The 22,937-nt window shown below is 37.6% G+C and overlaps 1 pseudogene; it reads left to right on the top strand.

The window, feature by feature from the left end:
- Positions 1–1,738: 1,738 nt before the first annotated feature.
- On the top strand, positions 1,739–15,108 carry LOC147654487 (receptor expression-enhancing protein 3-like; annotated as a pseudogene).
- Positions 15,109–22,937: the final 7,829 nt, after the last annotated feature.

The raw sequence follows: 22,937 nt of genomic DNA, 5'->3' as shown, positions 1-22,937 counted from the left end.
TTATACTATTCCTAGAAGCCCAGGACAAATTCCACTTACACTGTTCTTAATTGGATTAATAGATGTTGATTAAGGAAGGAACAACCTAGATAAATTATATTGGGGAAAAATACAGTCTTGGAAGGATTCTTAAAGGTTGCATTGCATTCTGCTTAAGTTGATGGGGCAAGGTTAGATTTGATTTTCATTCAGGTGTTGACTCTGGTTCATGGAAGGGTCACCAGTCTAAATATCACACGGCCTGTCAGCAATGACTTCAGCTGTTGTGTACATTTGTCTTTGTTTATTCAACCCTAAAATATCTAAATCCTCTGAGAAATTGAAGAATGTTATCACATGACTGAGTTTCTTGTCAAACTGAAACACAGAAAAGCTTTACATTTAAGATAAATGGGTCTCAGGTTCTGACAGAGGAAGTGGTTTTAAATGATAATGCACATCCATGAAATAGGCAGCAGTGTATCATTAGGTTTAGAGTAGTTACTTAAGTCCACTACAAATAAGATTGTTTTAAAAGGGAAGATTAAACCTGAGCCACATCCTCTGTGGGAAGGTGTGTATGTATGTGTATATATATATATATATATATATATATATATATACACACACCTTCAAAGGAATATATATATCCTCCCTTTGAAAGAGAGTACCGTGAATTTAGGGTTCCAACTAGTCTCTAACAGTTGTGGTGGTTTTGTTTTACTGTTTGCTGGTTTGGTTTTTTGGGGGGGTTGTTTGTTTCTAAATGGTTATGCATTGTTGCAGGGTATTTTCCTAGGAATTTAAAGAACATGTGGATGTTCAGTTTGTACAAATAACCAGTGGTGGTTTGCAGTGACCCATTTTGGAAATACATTGCTTTTGGCATCTCCTAGCTTAGGGAAGACAAATGCATAGGAACTATTTCTGTAGTATTTATTCTGAAACATGTAATCAGCTGATGCAACCAAATTTGAACAAATGCTCAAGAAAAAGGAGTGATTATCTTACTTGTTATAAAACAAATTATACTATTTTAAGAACTTTAAGTCTGATTTCAAAGCAATGATATATAGTATAAGCCATAAACAAAAATAGGTTTCTACCTGTAAATCCCTGAAGCATTAACACATAAACTTTTTAATTAACAAGAATTTTGTAGTTCTTGGCATATAAATAGAATTAAAATCTCCATGCAAATGCTCTTTATGTTGCCTTGCCTCCGTGTTAATACCATACCAGTAATCACACAGGTGGAATGTAATGGTAATGTGAAGCTGAATAACACATACTGTGAAATGAAAGCAAGGGATGCTTCACTAATGCTGACTTTCATGTGCATGGTATGAACATATGGTTGAGTGTGGAAGAGAATGAAATAGCTGTTAGTGTTATGGTGGGATTTGTTTTCCATACTTAGGATAATCTACTGATCTCGCACTGGTTTTTTTATATCGCTAAAGGTTTGTAGAGAGAGAATCAAATCTGTGAAATCAACCTATGTGAGCTTGTGATCCTGGTGACACAGCCATTTCATATTGAGCTTGTTGCAGCTGCCACCAATCCTACTTATGAACAGAAATCTTCTGGAATCTTCACCTGATCATTTCACCTGATACCTGGTTTATGAAGACTGAGATACTGTTGAATGTCTTGTCGTGCTAACTCGGAAAAAAATGTACCGTGTATAGTATATTATGTCTAAAAGTGAAATTAAAGCTCTTAGTGAAGATGCTATTTTAATTTTCAGGTTCGCTGGATGATGTACTGGATTGTGTGTGCTCTTTATATAGTTACTGAAACGATAACTGACCTAACAGTCTCTTGGTAAGACCCTGCTTTTTATGAACTGTAGAGGAAACTATATTTGTTTCTGATGTTTTTGGAGTTGTATTGATTTATTTTATATAAAGAAGTCACGTTAATTTAATAGCCCATTTTACAGGAAAAGATCTTGGTGCATAGATGAACAGCATCTGCTTTCAAATTTGCTATACACTGTTACTTGAAGTAGGGATTATAACATTTCTAGCTCCACTGTAGAAACTGAATACGAGAATGAAACTCTTATAAGGATGGCCTAGAATTTCTCTGTGTAGGAATATATAATGAAAAACAAGCATATTAACTGTTTTGATTGCTTAAATGACAGTCCATAAATCCGTAACTCATTTAATTTCTGTCTGATGTAACTTCTTGTATTTGAAGAATCCTAAATGCTAATATAATTGTGGTTTTTTAATAGATCTCTTTATAAAGATTAGTTACTGTGCATTTTCTACTGCAGTTGTTAATTTTGTGCAACCTTTAACTTGTCTGTAGCTTTCCACTGTACTATGAATTGAAGATAGCTTTTGTTACCTGGCTCCTTTCCCCATATACTAGAGGGACAAGTTTAATCTACAGAAAATTCCTCCACCCACTGCTTTCTTCTAAAGAAAGGGTAAGAAATAACTTCTCAGATTTTTAATGCCTAATATGGAAACAACATGTGCTGAAATAAAAGCTGTTGCTAGATACAGTATAAGAGCAGAGCAGCTTGTTACTGTATTGCCAGGCAGCATGAATTTGGACTAGCGGAAGCAAGTGCACATGATTGTCCATGTCTATGCTTTTGTTTAACTTGCCTGAGCAGACCAGGTCCTGCTTCCTATTAACATGAGAGTTTCGTGTGCCCTGCTCTACTTGATGCACTCTGAGGAGCCCAGTTAAGTGGAAGTGATGCAGTTTAACTTTCTACTGCAAGCATGTGAATGTATGAACACAGCTTTACTAAAAGCTGTTAATGTTAACATTTTTTTCTAGCATAAATGAGGAATAACACTCCTCAGGATGATTGACATCAATGACTTTTTTTGGTTCGCAAACTGACAAGAGGAGAGACTTGTTTAAAGGGTAAACCAGTCTGCAGCAGTAAATACCCAAACATAAAAATAGCCAGAAGATGGTTTGCTTTAATCAAAGTATGACAGGGACACAGCTCTGCTTAGCTCTTTTTCAGCATCCTGTTTGGATGAGGGGAAAGAGCAATTAGCAAAGGTCTGAAGACAAGCACTGAGAAACCTCACACTACAGAAAAGAGCATTCCTGAAGGTCAGTGCTAGGCTTGGCCTTTATTAGGTAAAGCAGGTAGTAAGATTGTCACTGATAGGAACAGAGCAAGTATCTTGACATTCTGAATGTTGTGCAATAAACAACTTGCAACTTTGTGAGCTAGAGGGATACTTCCCTGTACTCTCCAAACTATTGGGAAGTACCTTGCAGTCTTTATCTTCAACTCCAGGCATTTACCAGAGCTGGAGATAAATGTCGTAACTGTTTTGTCCTTGGTACTTAACTATTTCAAAGCTGTGGGTTTGGAAGTTCTTTGCAAGTTGACTCTACCTTTCTAGGGAGCTGACTGAGTTCTTCATGTAAGATGATGTTATTTCTTGAAATGCATGATATTTCTTGAAGAACTTCTGTCCAACAAGTTAAGCTTACACTCTCTAAGGAACATTTTGCAACGTTTCTGAGCTGTACTGAAGTGATGTACTTTATCTTCTTGTTTGACCACATATAATAATTTTTTTAATGAGAGAGTTGTAATGAATAAAACACCTGTATACAAAGATATATCCCATTAAATATTTTCTTAAATATTTTTCTGTCTTCCTTTACTGATGGGAAAATAATACTGTGGGGTAACTTTGCTCTCTTATGAACAGCACTCTAAAATTTAAATACGTTTTTCTTTTAGGAGATTGATGAGTACATTGTCCAAGCCAAAGAAAGAGGCTATGAGGCCATGGTGAATTTTGGAAGGCAGGAGTTGAATTTGGCAGCAACTGCTGCAGTGACAGCAGCTGTAAAGGTAAGTTTCTGCTTGCATTAATTGCTTTTGAGCTTGATATCAGTGTCATTGCACTGGGGATTTACCACTCTTATATAAAAAAGATAAATTCTGCAAGTGTATTGAAATCCTGGGACACAATTCAAGGCTTGCAGCCCTCTTCTCATAGTACGTTTGTTGTTTTTTTGTTTAAGATGGCTTGCAGTTATTTCTTGGATTATGAGGATCAATTTACTCTAAATTCAAAAGTTACCATTCAGTTTTCTGTGCAGGCTTTTAACATAGATGTCCATTGTTTCTTTTCTGTCTGTGTTGTGCTTTCTTACTGGTAAACAAACTTTTTAAAGGACTTCTGGCTTTTCTGCTGTTTTTCTCCAATCATCCTGAGGTAATGCCACATAATGAATTTAGGCATGAAGGACTACTACCATCGATAAAAATTATCTTGACACAATTAACCTGTTTGCAACTTGAGTGAATTATTAAATTATTATGCTAAGCATAAGCCTGCCTATTGGTGTTTAGAATACATTTTCTTTGCCATGGATTTGCCATTAAATTATGAAGTAATCTGTCATTTTTTCTAGATTACCTTCCCGCAAAAATTCACTACCTTTAATATTTCAGACGGCTCTGGGTCTAGAAAGACAAAATACAGGCTAATATGTAAGATTGTAACCAATTTGTGCACCACTGAAGGGAATATACTTCAGACCATGTGTATCCTACCTAATAGTAATTCAAACCAAAACACACACACACACACACACGCACACACACAAAAAAAAAGAAAAAAAGAAAAAATAAAAGGTATAGAGAGAAAAAGTTGTATGTCCAAGTGAAATCACAGGTTTAAGGCAATCATGATTAATTTCTTCCTGGGAATAAATGGAACCATTGTGCTCATAGTAACAGCACTGAAAACCTGAACACTGTCTGTAGATAACAGAAAACAACGAAGAGATCCCTGCCTGTCAAAGTCGAGTATGTACAGCTGGCATTAACTTAAATGTCTGGGCTTCTATGTGAACTTTCTGCATTAGAAATAAAAGACATTCCTAAAAACTACACTTTTACGTGCTACCTCAAAAAGCTTTGGAAAAGTAGTCGTGTATATCTTGTTTGCTCATTTTCTCTGTTCTTAAAGATGCATGTGGCTGGTATAGCATTGTAACTTTTTGTTTTAAAATATGGTCATAATGAGCCTAAAATACTGAGAAAGTGATTGCATTTGATCACTGTGGGTTTCTTCTTCATTATTCAAATTCTTAATAATGCCTTAAGACATGAAATAATTTTGAATGCAATAGAATGCACCACCAAAGGAATTAAAGTATCCAGAGTGAAAATAGGTTATTTAAACAAGCCAAGGAAACCCAACAAGCAAACACCCAAAGTGCTCTATGGGGAAATCAAGTTTAATTGCTAAATGCTAAAATTCAAGTTCTTTGCATTACAAATTTATTAGAAGAAGCGCCTGTAAGGATTCCTAGGATTTGTGTGTGTTCTTCATGTTTGGCTATGGTTGGATATTTCTGTGGTAACTTTTAGGGTGTAACTGAAGTACTGTAAAATAAATAACACCAATATCTCCTCAATCTTTTCTGAAATAATGAATAACTTTTTCTGAAATGTCTATGTTTAGACTTCATTGCTATTCAGCTGTGACTCGCAAGATGCCTGCTCTTTTTGTTAAAACTTGTTAAACACGCTCATGAATATTTGTACAGAATTAGTTCAGTGCAGATCAGATGCTTGCGAAAAAAAACCACCACAATACCAAGACCTAAAATAGGCACGATTTTTAAACAGATGAAAGAGAAGACTCACTGAAAAAAAAATAAATAAAATCTTTATTTTGGCATGTTAAGCCTCTTATGTTTGTCATTCCAAAATGCTGAGCATGCCTGCTTCATGCAAGCAAATGGACACAATGCATGCGTTCTTGATTTTGTTCCCTGTTTTTCAAGAGTTAACTGCTGCCTCTAGCAGGTGAAATTATTATCCCTTCACCAAGAGCTGGTGGAGCATGCTATATGATTTCAGGAATTGAATTGAAGTAGTGGGATCAGGACACACTTTCACCACTATTCTTTTTTTTTTTTTTTTTTAAATAGAGCACACATACTTATTCTGACATAGCAGATCTCAAATTAGGAGAGGGGGAGAGGCTAAACATGTGCAAGATTAAACCTATGTCAAAAGACACTAAAGTGTCCAAGAAAACTGCTTATAGTGACTTTAGGAGGGTGTTAAAAATGGCTTGGAAACTTACTGAAATATTTTGAATATCAAATGTGGAAGAGAGTGATTTTCTTCAAGGGTTGTCAAAGGAATAGGGGATTACCATTAAAAGGTAATGCTGGCTCTGTTAGGGAGGTTGGAGCAGCCAGCCAGGTGAGTCTACTGAAATTTGACATAGATTTAAACCCTCTCCCCTATAGTTAAATTTAAATGTATTTGGCAAGAGTATTGACTTATAGCTTACATTCTCATACTGTATTTTTAGCTGGTACTAGTTAGCCACTGGTCATATAAAATGTAGTGTTTCAAAACCTACTAAATACATGAGCAAAATAGTGTTAAATAAGCATGTCAGAAAACAAATCTTTGTGAAATCCTGATTTCAGGAAATTTAGAGATGATAGTCTGTGCTGAATTTGTATATAAGGAAATTTTTATTAGTTAAGGAATCAAAAACAAGATACCTCAATAGCTCAGTTGTTTATGGATTTGGGGGAATTATATTCACAGCGCTTAGGTTCCAGTGCTACATCTCATACTTGGATACATCTCATACTCCTCTGTTTTTCAGGTCTTCTGAGATGATGGTTACCTCTGTGTTTCAATTTCTGCCAACCCATGCATTCAGATTTCTTGAGCTACTAGTGAAATCTGGTGTCTTTATCATTATGAGCAGGGGGACTGCTAATTAAGCTGTGAAATACTCGGGGGGTATTTCACAGCTTATGGGGTTACACAAATAGTGTTAATTTGTAAAGTGTTATTGGTGATGATAATATGTTTTGAGGGCTGTGTTTTCTGAATGTGTTCTAGTCATCCTGAATCTGCTGCCCTTTTGCTAATTGACTGTTATTCTCCTGGCCTTGCTCACACTTCCCCTTGTTCTCACTCAGGACATGGCAGAGGAAGGAGGTATCTTGCAGCCAGCTGTGGCACACAGCCAGTATCACTATGGGGAGCAGTACTGCTTTCATCCTCCTCCCTGCTGGGACAGCCTGTCATGCTGCAGAGGTTATTCACGGGACAGGAGTCCCTCTCCACGTTGAGAGGGAACAGAAGTCATTCCCTGTCAGCTTGGATTGGATCAGGGAGAGAAGAGCTGAGAATGTGGGTACTGCATGCTGTAGAGTCCTTTGAGAACTCGTCCAAGGGAGGCAGGCAGCTTCTGTCAGTGATCCCGGCCAGTGGGGGGTGCAAGTCCAATTTAAAGAACAAAGAGTCCCTGAGGCAGACAAAGTGGTGTTTGTTTACTTCCCTGGGTTAAGCATACAGACTGTAAAAGCACATGCTCAATAACAGAATAGAAAATGTAATTTCATTTATGAGGGTCAGCTGATGAGACTGCATACTAATAACATACCAGAGGCTGAGTAGACTTGAAAGGAGACCCTTAAATAGGCTTTATTTATTTTTAAAAATTGATTTAAAAACATATTATGACTTTAATTGGTCACATTGGTCACTGTTAATGAATGTGGACTCCAAAAAATGGTTAGTATGTTTTAGGAAATGCTATTGAATAATGAAGAAAAATCATTCTCAAAGACTTGCATTTTCTTTAAGACAACACACAGACTTCACAGTTCATCCCTCTTCAGTGTTTGCATACATAGAAATTTCAGTGCTAAGTTGTGTGATTTTTTTAAAATTTTTTTTTTCTTCCCCTGGCATTGTAAATATATGTGTCTCAATCTTTTATGCTGTAATTTAGTCACCAGCCTCTGGCCTGAGTGCAACCTAATGTATACCTTCCTTACTGGCAGGAACTGTCAGTATAACTGGCCACCAGTGGTAACTGCTCTGCCATCTTCTCCTGAGCAGCATCTTGGAGTGTGTATATCTGCGGAGAGCTGGCAGCTTCTGCCATATCCATGGCATGGGAGTGGAAGCAGGAGGTCCTCTTCTGCTCCACCTACAACTGAATTTCAGTTTTTAGGGCAAACATGTTGCTTTCAAGCTGTAACTCTGACCTTTCAAACAAAATATCAAAGCTCTTAAAGCATTATTTTAAATGTCAATGTTACTCTCACATTTCCTGCAGTGGAGAACATTTAATCACACATTTCCTGCAGTAGGAAAGAATTTAATATTTTTCAGCCAGACTTTTATCCTAAGCTGATAGTAATCCAGATCTTCACAGAACGCTTTGCTTCAGCAGAAAGCAATTAACAGCTGCTTTTGAGCGTGGGGGTGGAAGAATCTTAAGTCTTACATGCAGTGTAAGCACAGTGATATGTACACTCCCACAGAACACCTTGAATTTGTCCTTCAGTCTATGCAGTGGAGTTAAAGTAGATATCAATCTTGATTTGGCTAGACTGGATGTTCCCAGGGGTGGGATAGAGACTGGAGGCACTGTAGGGAGTATCTATATAGGGTTAGTATGTGTGATGGGGACTGTCCGGTTGTTGTGCAACTCCCACTCCTACTGTGACTCTCAGGCATGTGTACTGCATCTTTATTTGTATACATATCCTTTCAAACTTCTCAATGCTTTCTGTGTGTAACTGTGTGTAACTTGAGTAAAACTTTCCATCTTGGCAAGTAGTTCTGAAACGAAGGGCCCATTTACGTCCTCTCTGAGGCGCCACAGGAGCTCCAGCTCAACCATGCAGTTTGGTTAAGGGCACAATGTTATTTTATGGCACATCCTTGACTTTTTTTTTCCCTTTGAAAAACAAAATTCTGTATCCAAAAGCTTCACTGGAAAATAGGGTTGAATGTTCCTAGCTTGGATCTAGTCCTTTATCTACAGTGGAATAAGAACTACAGGCTTGTAATGTGAATTCTTAGTATTTTAGTTGTTATGTTTAGTTGCTATACAATTTCCAAATGTCTTTTTGTAGTATATCACATGATGAATGAACTTTCTGGGCAACTAAACAAGTGTCTTTCTATACTTCTGCTGCTGGCCAAAACCAGCTTCTGTCACTATTTTAAGTAGACTCTTCACATTTGGTGAGTGGAATTGTGCTGAATTTGTATGGATTCTGCTGTGAACCAACTAGGCCCATTTTACATATTCACCAGCATTCAGTGACTGAGACTTAAGTCCTCTTCAAGCATTGGACATGGACTGATGAACAGTCTTCATACTATAGCAGAGTAATGTATATACTGTAAGCTGTTACTTGTCAAAAGAAGCAGTTCTTTCTCCAGTCCTCTTCTCCATGTCCTAGCAGCTGGTAAAGTATAGCTGGTTCCTGATGTATTTTACTTGAAATGCTTTTCAGTGCAAGAAGTGGAGTAGTGGAAGGGCAGGATTTTTTCTGCCTTAGGAGGAACCTTAGGAGACCTGTCTTAAGCCATTTTGGGGAAATCAATTTGACTTCATAATTTCTATAACCTTTAATACAGACACTGTACAGCATTCATAGGGCATTTTTAACTCAAAGGCAAGCTGTACTTAAGTTTTTGAGAACTGAGTAATCATACAAGTTTGTAGAAAGAGAGAGAAAAGTTAAGGCTCCTACTTCTCTCACAAGAAACCTTTTCTTTGTTATTGTTTGGTGACAATGTATGAATGGTGGAGTAAGAATTATAATAGGTTTCTTGTGCTTAAATAGCACTCTGTTCACTATGTTAATTTTATACACTGTACTAATAGCTAGTCATTAGAAAATTAAAATTAGGTTTCAGCCACTTTTCCCTCCTGCCCTTTGGTACCCAAGCAAACTCAAATAGCTTTCATTCAATTGTCTCTTCACTTTACATGGCTATTCTTAGCATGGAATAATTCAGTATGCTGGTCTACCAATGGCAAACAGTTGTTGTCATAAGTGCGGGAACAAACGGCTGTGGCCTGCAACACCAGAATTGCCTTCTGCTGGTGCTGTTGCAGAAAAAGTTGTATGGAATTGTACCCAGGTTTCTGCTCCTGCTAGCTAACATGCTGATCAAACAAAGAATTTTACTTAAAATCTTCATTTGTAAGAATGAAATTAACTATTTTAACACTTGCTTGAAGTGGAATTCATGCACAGGCTTGTTAACCTTTCCCTAAAATGGTTATTTTTTGCCTTCTGCCAGAGAGGGAAGAATAAGGTGTTATTTTAACATGACTTTGAGTACTTTACTCGTGGTCATATTCTTTTAGTTGCTTGTGTAATAAATTAATCTTTAATGCTTTAGTAGTAACATCATCTAATGTAAGATGAAAGAGCTGCTGGATGACCTTTCTTTCCAACAGGGAAATTTCCATATGTTCCATACAGAAAAGAAGTGAAGACAATTGGAGAAGGAATACTTAATGTTCATATGTGATTAACTATTCTCCTGTGTAGCATTCGATTTTGCATTGGTATTATGTCAGTGAAGCTATACTAGTAAGAGAACTTGCTATCCTGTAGTCCAGACTGGACCTCTTTGGTTTGTAGTTTCAAGTTTCTGTCAACTGGAGCTCCTTTTGTAGTGCTGCCAGTTTCTCAGTTATTTGAATTAATGTTACAGATTGTATTTTTAACATGTTTCTCCTTCACTTTATTCAGATTTGTGGAGGATAAAATATAAAATAGCAGAAGAAAACTATCTTCAACCATACTCTTTAAAATGCAGGTGTTACTGTCATGCTACCTTGAGCTGCTATGCTTGAAGTTAACATTTCTGATGTGTGTTTCTTTTAAACACTTGCCCTCGCCCACGTCTTTATTTGCTCTGATTAAAGGAGTGAAGTGCAGCATTTGTAATTAAGCTGCTAGCATGTGTAACTTTGTCATCTGCAAGCAATGTACAGTTAAGCATGGGTAAAAGTAATACCTAAATCAGATGTAAAGCAGCTGCATGTGTATGTTCAATGTATTTTGTTGTGCAGCAAGGAAGCATGGGCTTAAACATCTTAACCCAAGCTGAGCAGCAAAGTTAAACCTCTGCCTGGTTTCCAAAGATACTGTTGTTGTATTTCAGAGCCAAGGTGCAATAACTGAGAAACTGAGAAGTTTCAGTATGCATGATTTGACTGCTATACAAGGAGATGAGTCTGTTGGACAGAGACCTTATCAGACATTGCCAGAAGCTAAAAAGAAAACCAGAGCCTCTGCAAGTGAATCTTCAGGTATGTATCTTTTCTTTTCCCTGCCTAAAAGAACAATTCACCCAAAGCAAAAGTGGAAGAGCAGAAATGCATTTACCCTCTTTCTAAATGGAAAAGGCCTCAAAGAACTCCAGTAGACTTAAACAGAGTACACTCAAAGTAAATTATGGCAGTTCAATTCTTCCTGAATGACTTTCTTCTCTCATCCACTCCCAGTGTAATCACACTGTATTCATTACTCCTGTCATTGCCAATTGGCAACAAGAACTTATTACCAAAGTAAAACTTAATTGGAAGTCAAACGTTATATGATTAAGTAGTGTTTCTGTGACAAATGTAAAAGAAGTTAAACATGAAAACATATGGAAGCTCAGTAAATAAAAGAGAAAATTAATAGAAATTACTTCACCAGGTGTCCTGGGGTGACTTTATGATACTAGTATTCCCAATCTCCTGCTTTATAGATTAAGTTCTTCACCTTTAATATTAGCTTTGAGAGCCAGGGAAGTTAAAACTGCTGGAGGCTGATGGGAGTTTTTTCTCCGACCAATAACTAGCTATTTCTGAGAACTGACAGTGGTTTTGACCATTGAAAAGTGAAATCAACCTGTGAACACCTACTTTAAGACCTAAACCCGAGAATTTCTTGTTCTCTTTGGTTTCTGGCTTTTGAAGAAGTAACAGGTTCCGGCTCAGCCTCCTCCTCCACCACAGCAGGCCAGACAAGGTCGCGGAGGGGAGTGGCGGGGAGGTGAGCAGGCCCAGGCCGGATCAGGCCAGTTCCCCTGGCTCGGTTGCAGTTTCTGCCACTGCTGAGTTTTACCAGAGACTGCCAAGTAAGGAGAGGCCATCGCAGACATCTCTAGCCACCGCTCTGGCAGAGATAAGAGAACCACCTACCAGGCCTGGGCAAGATTTTAACCCTTTCATTACCCAGATGAGACTTGCAGATTAATCCTTTTTTCCAGAGAGAGAAAGTGATCAGCATGTAAAAGAGACCCTATAAACTATCAAAGATAGTGAAGAAAGGAATTAAGCCTCAGAGGAGGTAGAGAAAGAAGAAGATGCTTTAATAAGCTGAAATATTTTTCTGTTAAAGCTATGGAGATGGACAGTAGTGTTCTGAAAAAAACTTTAATTCATGACAGTATATTGGGAGGAATGGAGTGTTTCAAAGTGAGGATTTTGAGCAAATGGTGAAGTGGTTGTGGTACTGTGAGATGCTGGAACAGAGGGGGAGAAGTAATAGTTGAAGATTTGCAGCCTTTAAGAGGCAAAGAGAACACTTCTGTTTCCAGAGTAGCTCACAGAGACACATGAAGAGAACTTTTGCCTTTGAATAACTCAGCCTTAAAAATGACATCCCTAGACTCATTTGACGCATAACACACCTCAGAGTGATGTGAAGCGAGAGGAGAGAACCGATGGCAGAATTTCCAGGCAGCTGGCATCAGAGCTATAAAAGAAAGCTATAAAAGAAATAGTTTTCTTGTGAGAAACTCCATAGGTAGCAGAAGAAGACTTCTGTTTCTCTGCAAAGACTGATGAAAAGACTCTAGCAAGAATTGGGACTGTTTTAAACAAAAGAGTTCTTTTTGTCTCTATGTTGTCATGTGAACAAGGGAATGGTTGGGTAGTGAGCCAGAAAAGGGTTGTTCTGGAGGTTTTATTCTGGTTTCTTATTCTTGTAGTTTTTGTTAATAAACCTTCTTTATTCCTTTTAAGTTTTAAGCCTGTTTTGCTCTTGTTCTAGTCCACATCTCGCAGCAAGAAATAAGTAAGTTTTCTAGTGATTTTTTAGTTACTGCTTTAAAACCACAACACCAGGTTTGTAGTAATAGATCAAAATGTAAAATTGTATATGGTGATACGAATAATAAAGGCATCAAGTTGTCATAATAGACTGATGTCTATTAACACTCAGACGATGGTGTGTGGTGATCAATATATGGTCTTGTTGAAAGATAGTATTATTTCATTATTATGTTACATATACTGTTATTGTCATCATCACTTTGCCCTTGAGCTTGTGATGCTTGAAGGAAGGTTTTGCTGAAGGTCTGCTAACTACGTAATTTTTAAATAGCAAGACTGTGATGTATAGGAACTGCTGTTTCCCACAAAAGAAGTGGGTCTGGGCTATTTCTTTTCACCTAAGACTGTCATTCCTTCTCATCCCTCCATTTTGGGGATGGATAGCATTTGTGGGGTCCAAGGAATTTCATGAATAGTGTGCTAGCCCATTCTAAGGAATAGGTGACCAGCTGAAGGGACCTAATCTGAATTGGAGTTTCCAGAAGGTATCCTGTGCAGGGCAGAGTGAACTGGAGCCTCTGGCTAGAGAGAAAGCCAAGAATTCACAAAGAGCTGCACTAGAGATCATGTCACTGCAGCTGTTGTGCAGGATCTGTTCCTCAGTAAGAGAGCATTATTTACCTATCTGAAATAGCTTTAAAATGCTCTAATTTTTTTTAAAAAAATTCTTCAGTTTATACTATATAAATAATCACCGATTGTGAGATTCAATCTCAAATGTCAAAAAGCTTTCTTACAGCTAGTTGAACTTAATTAATCTTTTCTGGTCCTGGTCTCATCTAGCATACACCTCTCATGTTTTCTTTGAATTTTCTTCAGCATTAGGAACTTAAAAAAGATCAAAAGTACACATAGATTTAGGAACACTGTGTAGCAATATTCTCTTGTGCTGAGCTGGATCTTATTTTTTGTCTGGGCCAGGAGTTCTCTGCAAATTGATTTAAAAGGCCTAGCTGTAGGATGTGGATTGTAGGATGATGCTGAGCTGGCAGTGCTCTTGCTGTGAAAAAGGCAGATGGGATGCCGATGCATCAGGTATTACAAATGCAGATAAAAAAGTATTGGTGTCACTGCAAACACTGCTACTCTGAAACAGAGAAAGAGATGTGATTCAAATCTTCTGTGTTGAAAAAGATTAATTGAAACTGTACTGGAAGCAGAGACATGTTGCCTCTAAAATGGCAGAAGAGAATGACCGAATGTTTGTCTCAAGTAGCTGTGGAATGGATGATGTGATTCTAATTTCTAGGGAAAAAAATTGATGAAAAAAATTAGATAAGCCTAAATAAAATATTGGCTTAAGATAAAATGTACACAGGTCATTGATAAAATTTGGTTTAGAGTCTAAAAGGTGTTCCTGAGTGTTACCGCCAGTAGATTCTGGGATAAAAGGAGTGTTCAGTGGAGGAAGGAATCAGACTGGATTTGGTAGCTTTGCGATAGGTCTGTGGTGGAGATTCGGGGCTGTTGGACCCCAAGGAGCTTTCGGAGTGTATTTTTAAGCAGTTAGTGCCCTCTAGTGAGAGTCTTCGGTAATAATCTTGGTCCTGGTTTTGTAGTATGTTAACAACTCTTAACAGTACTTTGGTGTGTTACCGAAATGAAAGAAGCTTTGGTATTAAAAATGCAGGAGGATGAGTGTATGAAGAAAGATCCTATGAATGCAAGTCATCAAATGGTTTGTATTGGGAGGGATCTTTAAAGGCTTATTATAAGTGTAACCACCTTCTCATGTGGATTGTGTCCTAAAATCTTAGGTACTTCTTTAGATATTAACTCAAGTTTTTGCAGTTCAGTGTAAAGCAGAAGATGTCAGCAAACTTGTGATTTCAGTCTTGACAACTGAAGAAGCACTGCATTACATACATGTGGAACCAAGTGGCAGGATTAGAAGCACCAAACTCGTGGCAAAGTAGATGTTTCTGTTTTGAAATAAGCACATCATCTAAAAGCATAAATCACGATAAAAATCGCTGCTTTCTTAGAAGTCAAAAAGTTACAGCTACTATTTTTTAAATATTTTTTTTCTAAAGATTAGAAAACCCCACTGGAAAAAAATCCTGGAGATGATAAAACAGATGAAGAGATGGAGGGGACACATTCGGAGGATGAAATGTTCGCTCCGAGAGGCCTTCGCAGAACTCAGAGTATGAAGTCTGTGAAAACTATTAAAGGCCGTGAAGAAGCAAGTATAATCCTGGTTAACTGAGTTTGTTCTTTCAGTGTATATTGGCATTATTCTTAGTGCAGAAATTTATTTTTATTTTTAATATTGGAGAAGTTGTCAACAATAACTGGGTTCCAGAATGCTAAATGGGGAAGAAAGCATGTGACAACAATATCTAAGTTTGGAGCTTTTGTAGTTTGATGTGTTTAGGGGAAATATATGTATGAAATTAATGAAGCAAGGAGCAAGGGAGAGGAGACGAAACAGACTCTGTATTTGAAATGCTAATTTTGGCACCACCAAGCCTAATTTCAGGAAGTGTTCGCCTTGAAAGGGGTATGGATAACAATAATATTATCTGTGTGTTGTGCACACTTAAACATCTGCTGTTTAATAGATAAAGAATATTCAGAATTTTTTAGTTGCCATAGACAAACAGCCTGACTCTTTGTGATCTACAAAGAGAAGATCCTACTTAGCATCCTAGTGCATGCATCACAAAATTTAAAGATACTCCAGTATAAATCTCTGTGAAGTCTCATAAAAGTTTTTGGGTCATTCCAGGAAAACAATTGATACTTACTCTTCTTGCCCAATTCTGTTGAAACTTTATCTTATTCAGTCATAGGTAGATTCTCTTAGTGAAACCGGGTGTCCAAAGCACATTGGAAGACATTTGCTAAATAGGATTAGTGGGGAGGTGAATCATATTTCCATTTCATGTGACTTAGTACTTCATTATAATTTTGTTTTTCGCCTCAGATACGATACGGATCACTAAAATACAGAGTAAAGAAGAGACCCGTTGTATACTTTTACGTGTACTGCACAATTCCTGCAAGAGCAACTGCTGTACTATAGTAACTTGAATTCAAGTGTTAAAGATCTGTGTACAATGCCTAGAATGAGTCTGTATGAACAGATATGGTAGGACTTGGTTTTGTGAGCCCAAGTGATCAGATAAAGTACTACTCTGTTTTTCTATAATTGTGTCATGTTTAGATTTAAATCTGGACAAGTTACAGCATGGATTTCAGCACTCCTTAAATAGGAGTAAAATGAGTAATAGGAAATACTCCTTTGCCAGAGGTATTGAACAGATTGAAATAATTGCAAATCAAATTGAATTAAGAGAAGCTGTAAGTATGTAGAGCTTGTGAAAATTGAACCATAGTGTCCCCAAGTTTACACTGTAAGATAAATATACTTGAAACATTTTTCTGAACTACAATTCCTGAAAAGGCCTTTGTGTAATTTTTAAATGTACAGTTTAAAGGACAGTGGGTGATGGTGGGAAAGGAAAAGGAAAGATGAGGTAGGTAGGATACATCCTTAACTTCATCATTTTGTGTCATATTGCCAAGCTTAGCAAACTGGGGTACATACAGCACTTTATGCAAAACTGTATAGTTTTGCACACTCTTAATGATTTACAACTGCACGCCATTTTAGTGACTTGCTACATAGGCTAGAGTTACATTTTGAATGCCAGCAATTCTTGTATTTCATGATATTTTTAAAATTCATCTTGATTCCTTAAGTACACTTAGGATGCTGTAGATATCTGCTACTAATGATATTATCAGGTGCCTTTCTATGTATTACCGGGCTGCGTAGGTTTTGTGGTTTTGGGGTTTGGGTGGTTTTTTTTGTTTGTGGGTTGTTTTGTTCGTGTCTGTCTTCCTCCATCTAAAGAGATATAACATGATTTAAGTCAGATTTTGGTTAAAATTGTGGTAAGTAAAACTTGTAGCAATTCCAGTGATGCACCTCAGGGATCTTATCAGCCCATGAGCTGTGTGTTCAAGTCATGCTGCCGTAAAGTCATATATGATAGGTTAGTCAGGCCCTGGTTTAGTTTTGCTCTACATTGCTTTAAGAAAAAATATATTTTTATATATATGTACTTTAGAACATGTATGAGTGTATATTTCATACTATATGTGGATTCTAAGATGGTCTGTGTAGTACTTTTTTTTTTATTGCTAAAGTTATTACTAAAATATTTGCATATAAATAGCTTCTTCTAAAGATCTAGTTGATTTAGTGAATCATTTTATAACCTAGAATCCCATGGCATATCTACACAGAGATTAATTTTGAAATGACTTTCAATGCAGTGATTTGTCAAAATTACTTTTTTAGGTCACCTTTGGTATTATTTTCTGCAGTTCTGAGAATTAGACTGATTCTAATTTTCTGTGTGACTATATTTCTACTGTGGCTTTAGGGAGAAACAACCCATTTCTTGCAGATAGTACTTTATTATGTATCTTTGGGACAGACCTTGTGACTTGCCTCAAAGAGAACATAGCATGGATTCCTCATATCCTTCGATCTCTGACTTCAATCCTCAGACCTTCCCCCAGGTATTGACAATCATCTGCTGTTGGTGGTGTTGCTCTCTAGCTGTGGGAAATGTCTGCAAGCCATGTGCAAAGCTGTGCTCAAAATGCAACAGCACTTAGAGCATCTCTGAGGAACCTCGGTGCTTTAGTGAGAAGTCCCAGCAGGCCATGTGTGATTAGAAGGATGAAGTTTGCAATACTTTACTCAGAAACACAGTTTGATACCAGAAGACAGGAAGGCTGCTGTCTCTCAAATGAGTACAGTGCAAAACTCCCATCCCCTAAACAAAACTGTACCTAGTTATCCAGCTTTTCTAAGGAGCTGTAGGCAAGGAGTGATCAAGAAAAAACCTCCCTGGGAGTGTGGGACTTCTGCCCCAGGAGTGTTTGTGCTTCTCATCTGTTTCCCTGAGGCTTGTCTGTATGTTAAGGTACATAAGAAATTGAGGAACCTAGAGCTCTTGTATTTGCATCTCACCAGTCTCTGAATAGTAGACTAACCAGGGCCTGAGATGGACACTCTTACTGTATAGCTGAGCATTTGCTGACACATTTTTCTATAACTAATCATGCTTGTTTTACCAGCAAGCATTGCAAAAAAAGATCCTCTTTCTACAAGTCATAATCCTGCATGAAGGAGTAGGGTAAGCCATTTTTTCAGAATTACAGTTCCTGTTACAAGTTCATGTAGATCCTGTTTGGGGAGTTGTGTTTTTACCCCATCTCTAGGACTAGAGATCATTGAAGTATTTTAGGCTCTACCACACTCATGTCAGGAAGTTGCTCTATGTGTCTCTATGTACCTGAGGCTGTAACTTCTGGCAGACTTAACTTGCCAGCTCAGTAGTGATAAAGACTAAATAAACACTCCTCTATCTGGAACTTGCATGGAATTAGGAAAACTGGCAGTGTTATTAATATTCATTACTGTTTGCATAAAAATGTACTTCTTTCAGATCTTACATGACCAAATCTTCAATGTTTTCCTAGCTGTTGTCTTCATTCTAATAGCCAACTCTAAAAATATTTTCTTTTTATATCTCAGACTGATTTTGATCTTTGAATTCATCCTCAGACTTGTTCACTGGATTATCTTAATTTTTTTCCTCTTACTGTTCATTGTTAGCTGATGCTAACAATGCACACAATGGCATGATTAGCTTTCATCCCAGTGATACATAGTTCTCCTTACTGAATTTAGTTTAGTTTGGGTTTGAAATATTACAATCTTTTAACTTTAGTTACAGGAAATTTTCAAACTTTTCTTGCCTTAGCAACTGCAGAAGTCATCTGTCTAGCTCTTACAGGAAACTTCTTGAAAAAAATGTTAAAAATTGATGTTTATTATTCATTGTGGGTTTGGAATGTAAAATGTAGTTCATGCCAAATTATCTAATCTTCTGAAAAAAGTGTTTTCTGAGAACTGACTGACTGCCACCAACAGGACTGCTGGTGTACTTAAACAAAGACTTGGGGTTTAAAAGTGTTTTAAAGGAGAATATGTATTTCCATTTAAATCGTATAAAGGTTTGAAGCCTTTCCAAAATATATCTGAACTGACGGCTCTCTTAGCAAGAGCCTACTGTACTTCTAAAATACCCAGTCTGAGATGAGGATTAAACTGGTGGCCTCAGCTGCAAATAAGCTTAGGCTGGACTTTGATTACAATGTAATTGCCAATATTGCTAATTCCTTTGCTATGTGAAACTCACCAAATAATATCCAATATACATTTTGCAAAATATAATGAATTTTAAAATAGAAGGTAACTTAGTAAAAGAGAATGGTGGAGAAAATTCTGGGCGCATTCAACGTACTGTTCATGACAAAAATATGTTTTACTTTTGGTGTTGCTTTCATTAATGGGAAGTTGGTATTTTAAGGTATTTTTTCTACAAAAATGTATGTGCAAAGGCAATACTTTAACATTTTTCAAGAACTTATACTGTTAAATGCTACAAACCACAGAATATACATTTGGACTGAAGGTAGTAGCTTTAAAAAAATGCAATGTAAGCTTTAATTTTTATATTATAGTAATAACTTGCTGTCAACTTGTTTACATATTTGTAGGATGGAAACTTCATTATGCATTGACTTACCTTGATGCTGTCTTTAATAAATACTGCTTTGAGCAAGATGCAGTGGATATTTTATTATCTGAATTACTATTATAAACCTAGTCACTATGTAATCTGTATTCTGTTACTTATTATAATGGTTCAAACACAAAAACAATCTATCTGAAGTTTGGAGAAACTTTTAAAACTCGTTGAATTATGACTAAGCTACTCTTGATTTTCTGCCCCCAAGTTTGAAGCTGATTTAGGCTGAAATAAAATGTACCCTGCCAGAGGCAACTTGAACATACTATAGTGTCACCTGGTTTGATTAGGTGCTTGGTTCAGAGTGAATTAAAATTGAATTGCTCAATGTCCCAAAAGAGTGTAACTTCCTGTGGAACTGCTGGACATGAAACTGATTTTGTTCTGTATTCCCTAGTCAGGGTTCTTCTGGTAGTCCAGAGGAGGACATGCATAGGTGAATTTGGCCCTTTCCTTTTTCAAACCTCCCTTCAAGTCATCTGTTAACACCCCTACCAAAACTCAAGTAAAAACCTCAGTAACCACATTTTCTAGGCCTTGTTTGCAAGGCTTCCTCAAGGCTTGTTTTCAAGCCTCAATAAAATATATTTTTTATATGGTTCATTGAGGAGAAAGATTTAAAAGACAGTAGCAATAAATGATTTTTAAGCATTATGAAAATCCATCCCAGAAGCACACACTGACTCTTAAGGGACCTTGCCATGATTCAGTTTCTGATGTCAGAAAAGTTCATGCAGTACAAGCACCCTGCCAAGAAATTGTGGATGTCTGAAAGTAATGCTGACTTTTTTCCTTTATTTCTTCAACTAACGTTTAGCAGGTAGTGGGAAAGTGGACTAAAAGCTGTCTACCTGATGCTGGTGAGATCCAGTCGGGGAATAATCTGAAAATTCAAAACTAATGCTGGTACATACATCTTAGGTTAAAATGTTAATTATTCAGCAGCAGCAATGGTGACAGGTCTTTTGTGGGGGTTTTGTTGTAGTTGTTTTGTTTTTTGTTTCTGGGGGCTTTTTAAGTTCTGAGGCATTACGTATTTTCCTCACTAGTATGGGAAAACAAATGGTGGAATAGGAGGGGAAATCTAATATGTATTGTAAAAGCAGTAGACTTCCAAAATTATTTTCTTCCTTTATGTAGATGTACTCAGGGGACAGAATGGGAGCCTGTCTTATATCTGCCTGCCTTTGCCAAATTTCAGCAACAGATTGCTCTGTTTGCATTAGGATAGGAATCATGAAAGCAAGCTGGAGTAGAGACTACAAGGAGTTTAAAACAAAAGATTTCACTATTGTCTGCTAATGTACTGTGACTACATAGATAGGGAAAGTTATAAATGACAATATAGTATTGGCTTTTGTATTTATGTATTAGCTTTTGCATATTATTATTATTATTAGTCACAAATATATTGATATGGTACAATTTTCTTTTAACTGCTTTTTGGTATAGTATAACCGGTGAGTTTATGTATGCACCATATAGCTTATATAAACAGCAGTGTGATAAATATAGTTTAAGCCATAGCGTAATATTAAAATAGAGACTGTGATATTAAAATGCACCACTCAGAAAATGGTGTAAGATAATTAGGTGGATTCTCACATTGGTGGATTATCCTAGCTGAATGATAAGAGAACAGTGACAAAAACCAGAACACCAAGAAGAATTTACTGACTCTTTGTTAGCAGGTAGTGTAAAAACAACAGGATAGAACCACAAGAAGAAATAAAATATATTGATTTAATCTACAGGATGGCATGAAGACAAGTCAAAGGTTAAAACCAAGCAAAAGAAATTCCTGGAACATCTAAACTCACAGGTATGTTTGAATAATGTATAAACTCTCATGAATATGCACGTAACTCCTGTAATGTAACAGTATATAAGAACATTGCCTTAAGCAAATTGTGTGGTTTTGGCATATTGCCGAACACCCCAGCCTGGATATTGTCCCTTTTATCTCTCATTCAACTTATTAAAAAAAAACTTTAAATAGCGAAACTTGTTTTTCACGGGGAAGCTTAGAAATTATTTAGAAAGTTTGTTTTTTCCAGGCTGTAACAGTTCAAAGGCAAGGAGTAATTTGACCCTCACTTAGCTCTTCCTGTGTACCACACTCACTATGTTGCATGGCCCACACTGCTTCCTCAGGGAGTGCACCACTCCAGACAATATTTCTACTAATTTTAGTTCTCCTGAACTAAGAATACCGAGGGAAAGTCATCCTACCTTACTAAAGGAAAACCACTTGGAATATTCACGGAGTCCTCATAGAGGTAAAAGTGAACTTCGTTTATTGCATAACTCAGTACATTCTTATGGGGTTCTTTCAGGGTTCACGCAGCTTAAGTAAAACTGCTGTTGGCTAGTGTATCGTGTTGTAGTGTGTTTCTTGTTAATGTTATGTTCTGTTATTACCCAAGTTGATAGTTTGGTCCAAATGAGACCCTCCCACCCCATGTTGTCAATCTACCCCGAGTCTCCTGTCAATCTGTCTTAAGCCCACCGCATGCTTGGAATTCCACTTCGGAAACCCCCTGAACTTCAGCGCTTGATTAGTCCATGTGACCCAACTTTCCCCCACTACCTCCACATTGGATGATGATTTTGTGAACCCTGCCTTTTACCCTCTCCAGGATATCTCTGATCAGCTGATGCTTTGTACCCTCCCTTTGAACTGCCTCCCTGTTTCAGCTGTTGCATGCTTGCATTTTCTGTCTTTTGTCCCCAAGATTCCCCAGAGCAATAAATGCTTTATCATCCCATGCAAAAGACCTCCCTCTTGTCCTTGTCTCCTCAGAGCACAGACTGACAGCCAAAAAGCCATTGAGCAAGTGCTCTAGTCGCACCTCGGGTCATCCTGCTCCTGGGGTGTGACCCACTCCTGTTGCAGGCCAAAGTGACAGACCTCCAGCCCGATGCGATAGCTGGTGCCTAATGTGGGGCCCTGTGAACAGATCCCACAGATGAACTGTGGATTTTATCCAAGAAGTTCTGGCCCTCAGCTGCCTCTGAGTGCAGCAGAGTGGTTTTTCACCTGTGGCTCTTGTGGGGAGGAAGTGATAACCCTCTAGCATCCAGAGGACCACTTCCCTGAGGAGGACTTCCCTGCAGCCCCTGTCCAGTGGACCAAAGGAGGATGAGTATACCCCAAGTGAGGCTGAGGGTGCTCACAAATTGTGGGAAGGGTGCACTGCTCCCCGGGAGTGGTGGAGGGGGCAGCCACGAACCTACAGGCCATGATAGTTGCCTGCGGAAAGCACCCTGTCCTGAGACTGGCCCTGGATCTTTTATCTTGAGCTTGTTTCTTTTGCTGCAGAGGAGGGTGCATTTTTGCTGTGCCGGCAGCTTAACATCAAGGAAAATGGGTGTGAAATTGTCAGCACAGTAGAGAGGAATCTATTTTCAAATTTTG

This window comes from Cyanistes caeruleus, chromosome 3 (genome assembly GCF_971803275.1).
Source record: "Cyanistes caeruleus chromosome 3, bCyaCae1.hap1.1, whole genome shotgun sequence".
Lineage (NCBI taxonomy): Eukaryota > Metazoa > Chordata > Aves > Passeriformes > Paridae > Cyanistes > Cyanistes caeruleus.
Note: the sequence above shows the minus strand (reverse complement) of the source record. Positions and strands in the feature narration are given on the sequence as shown.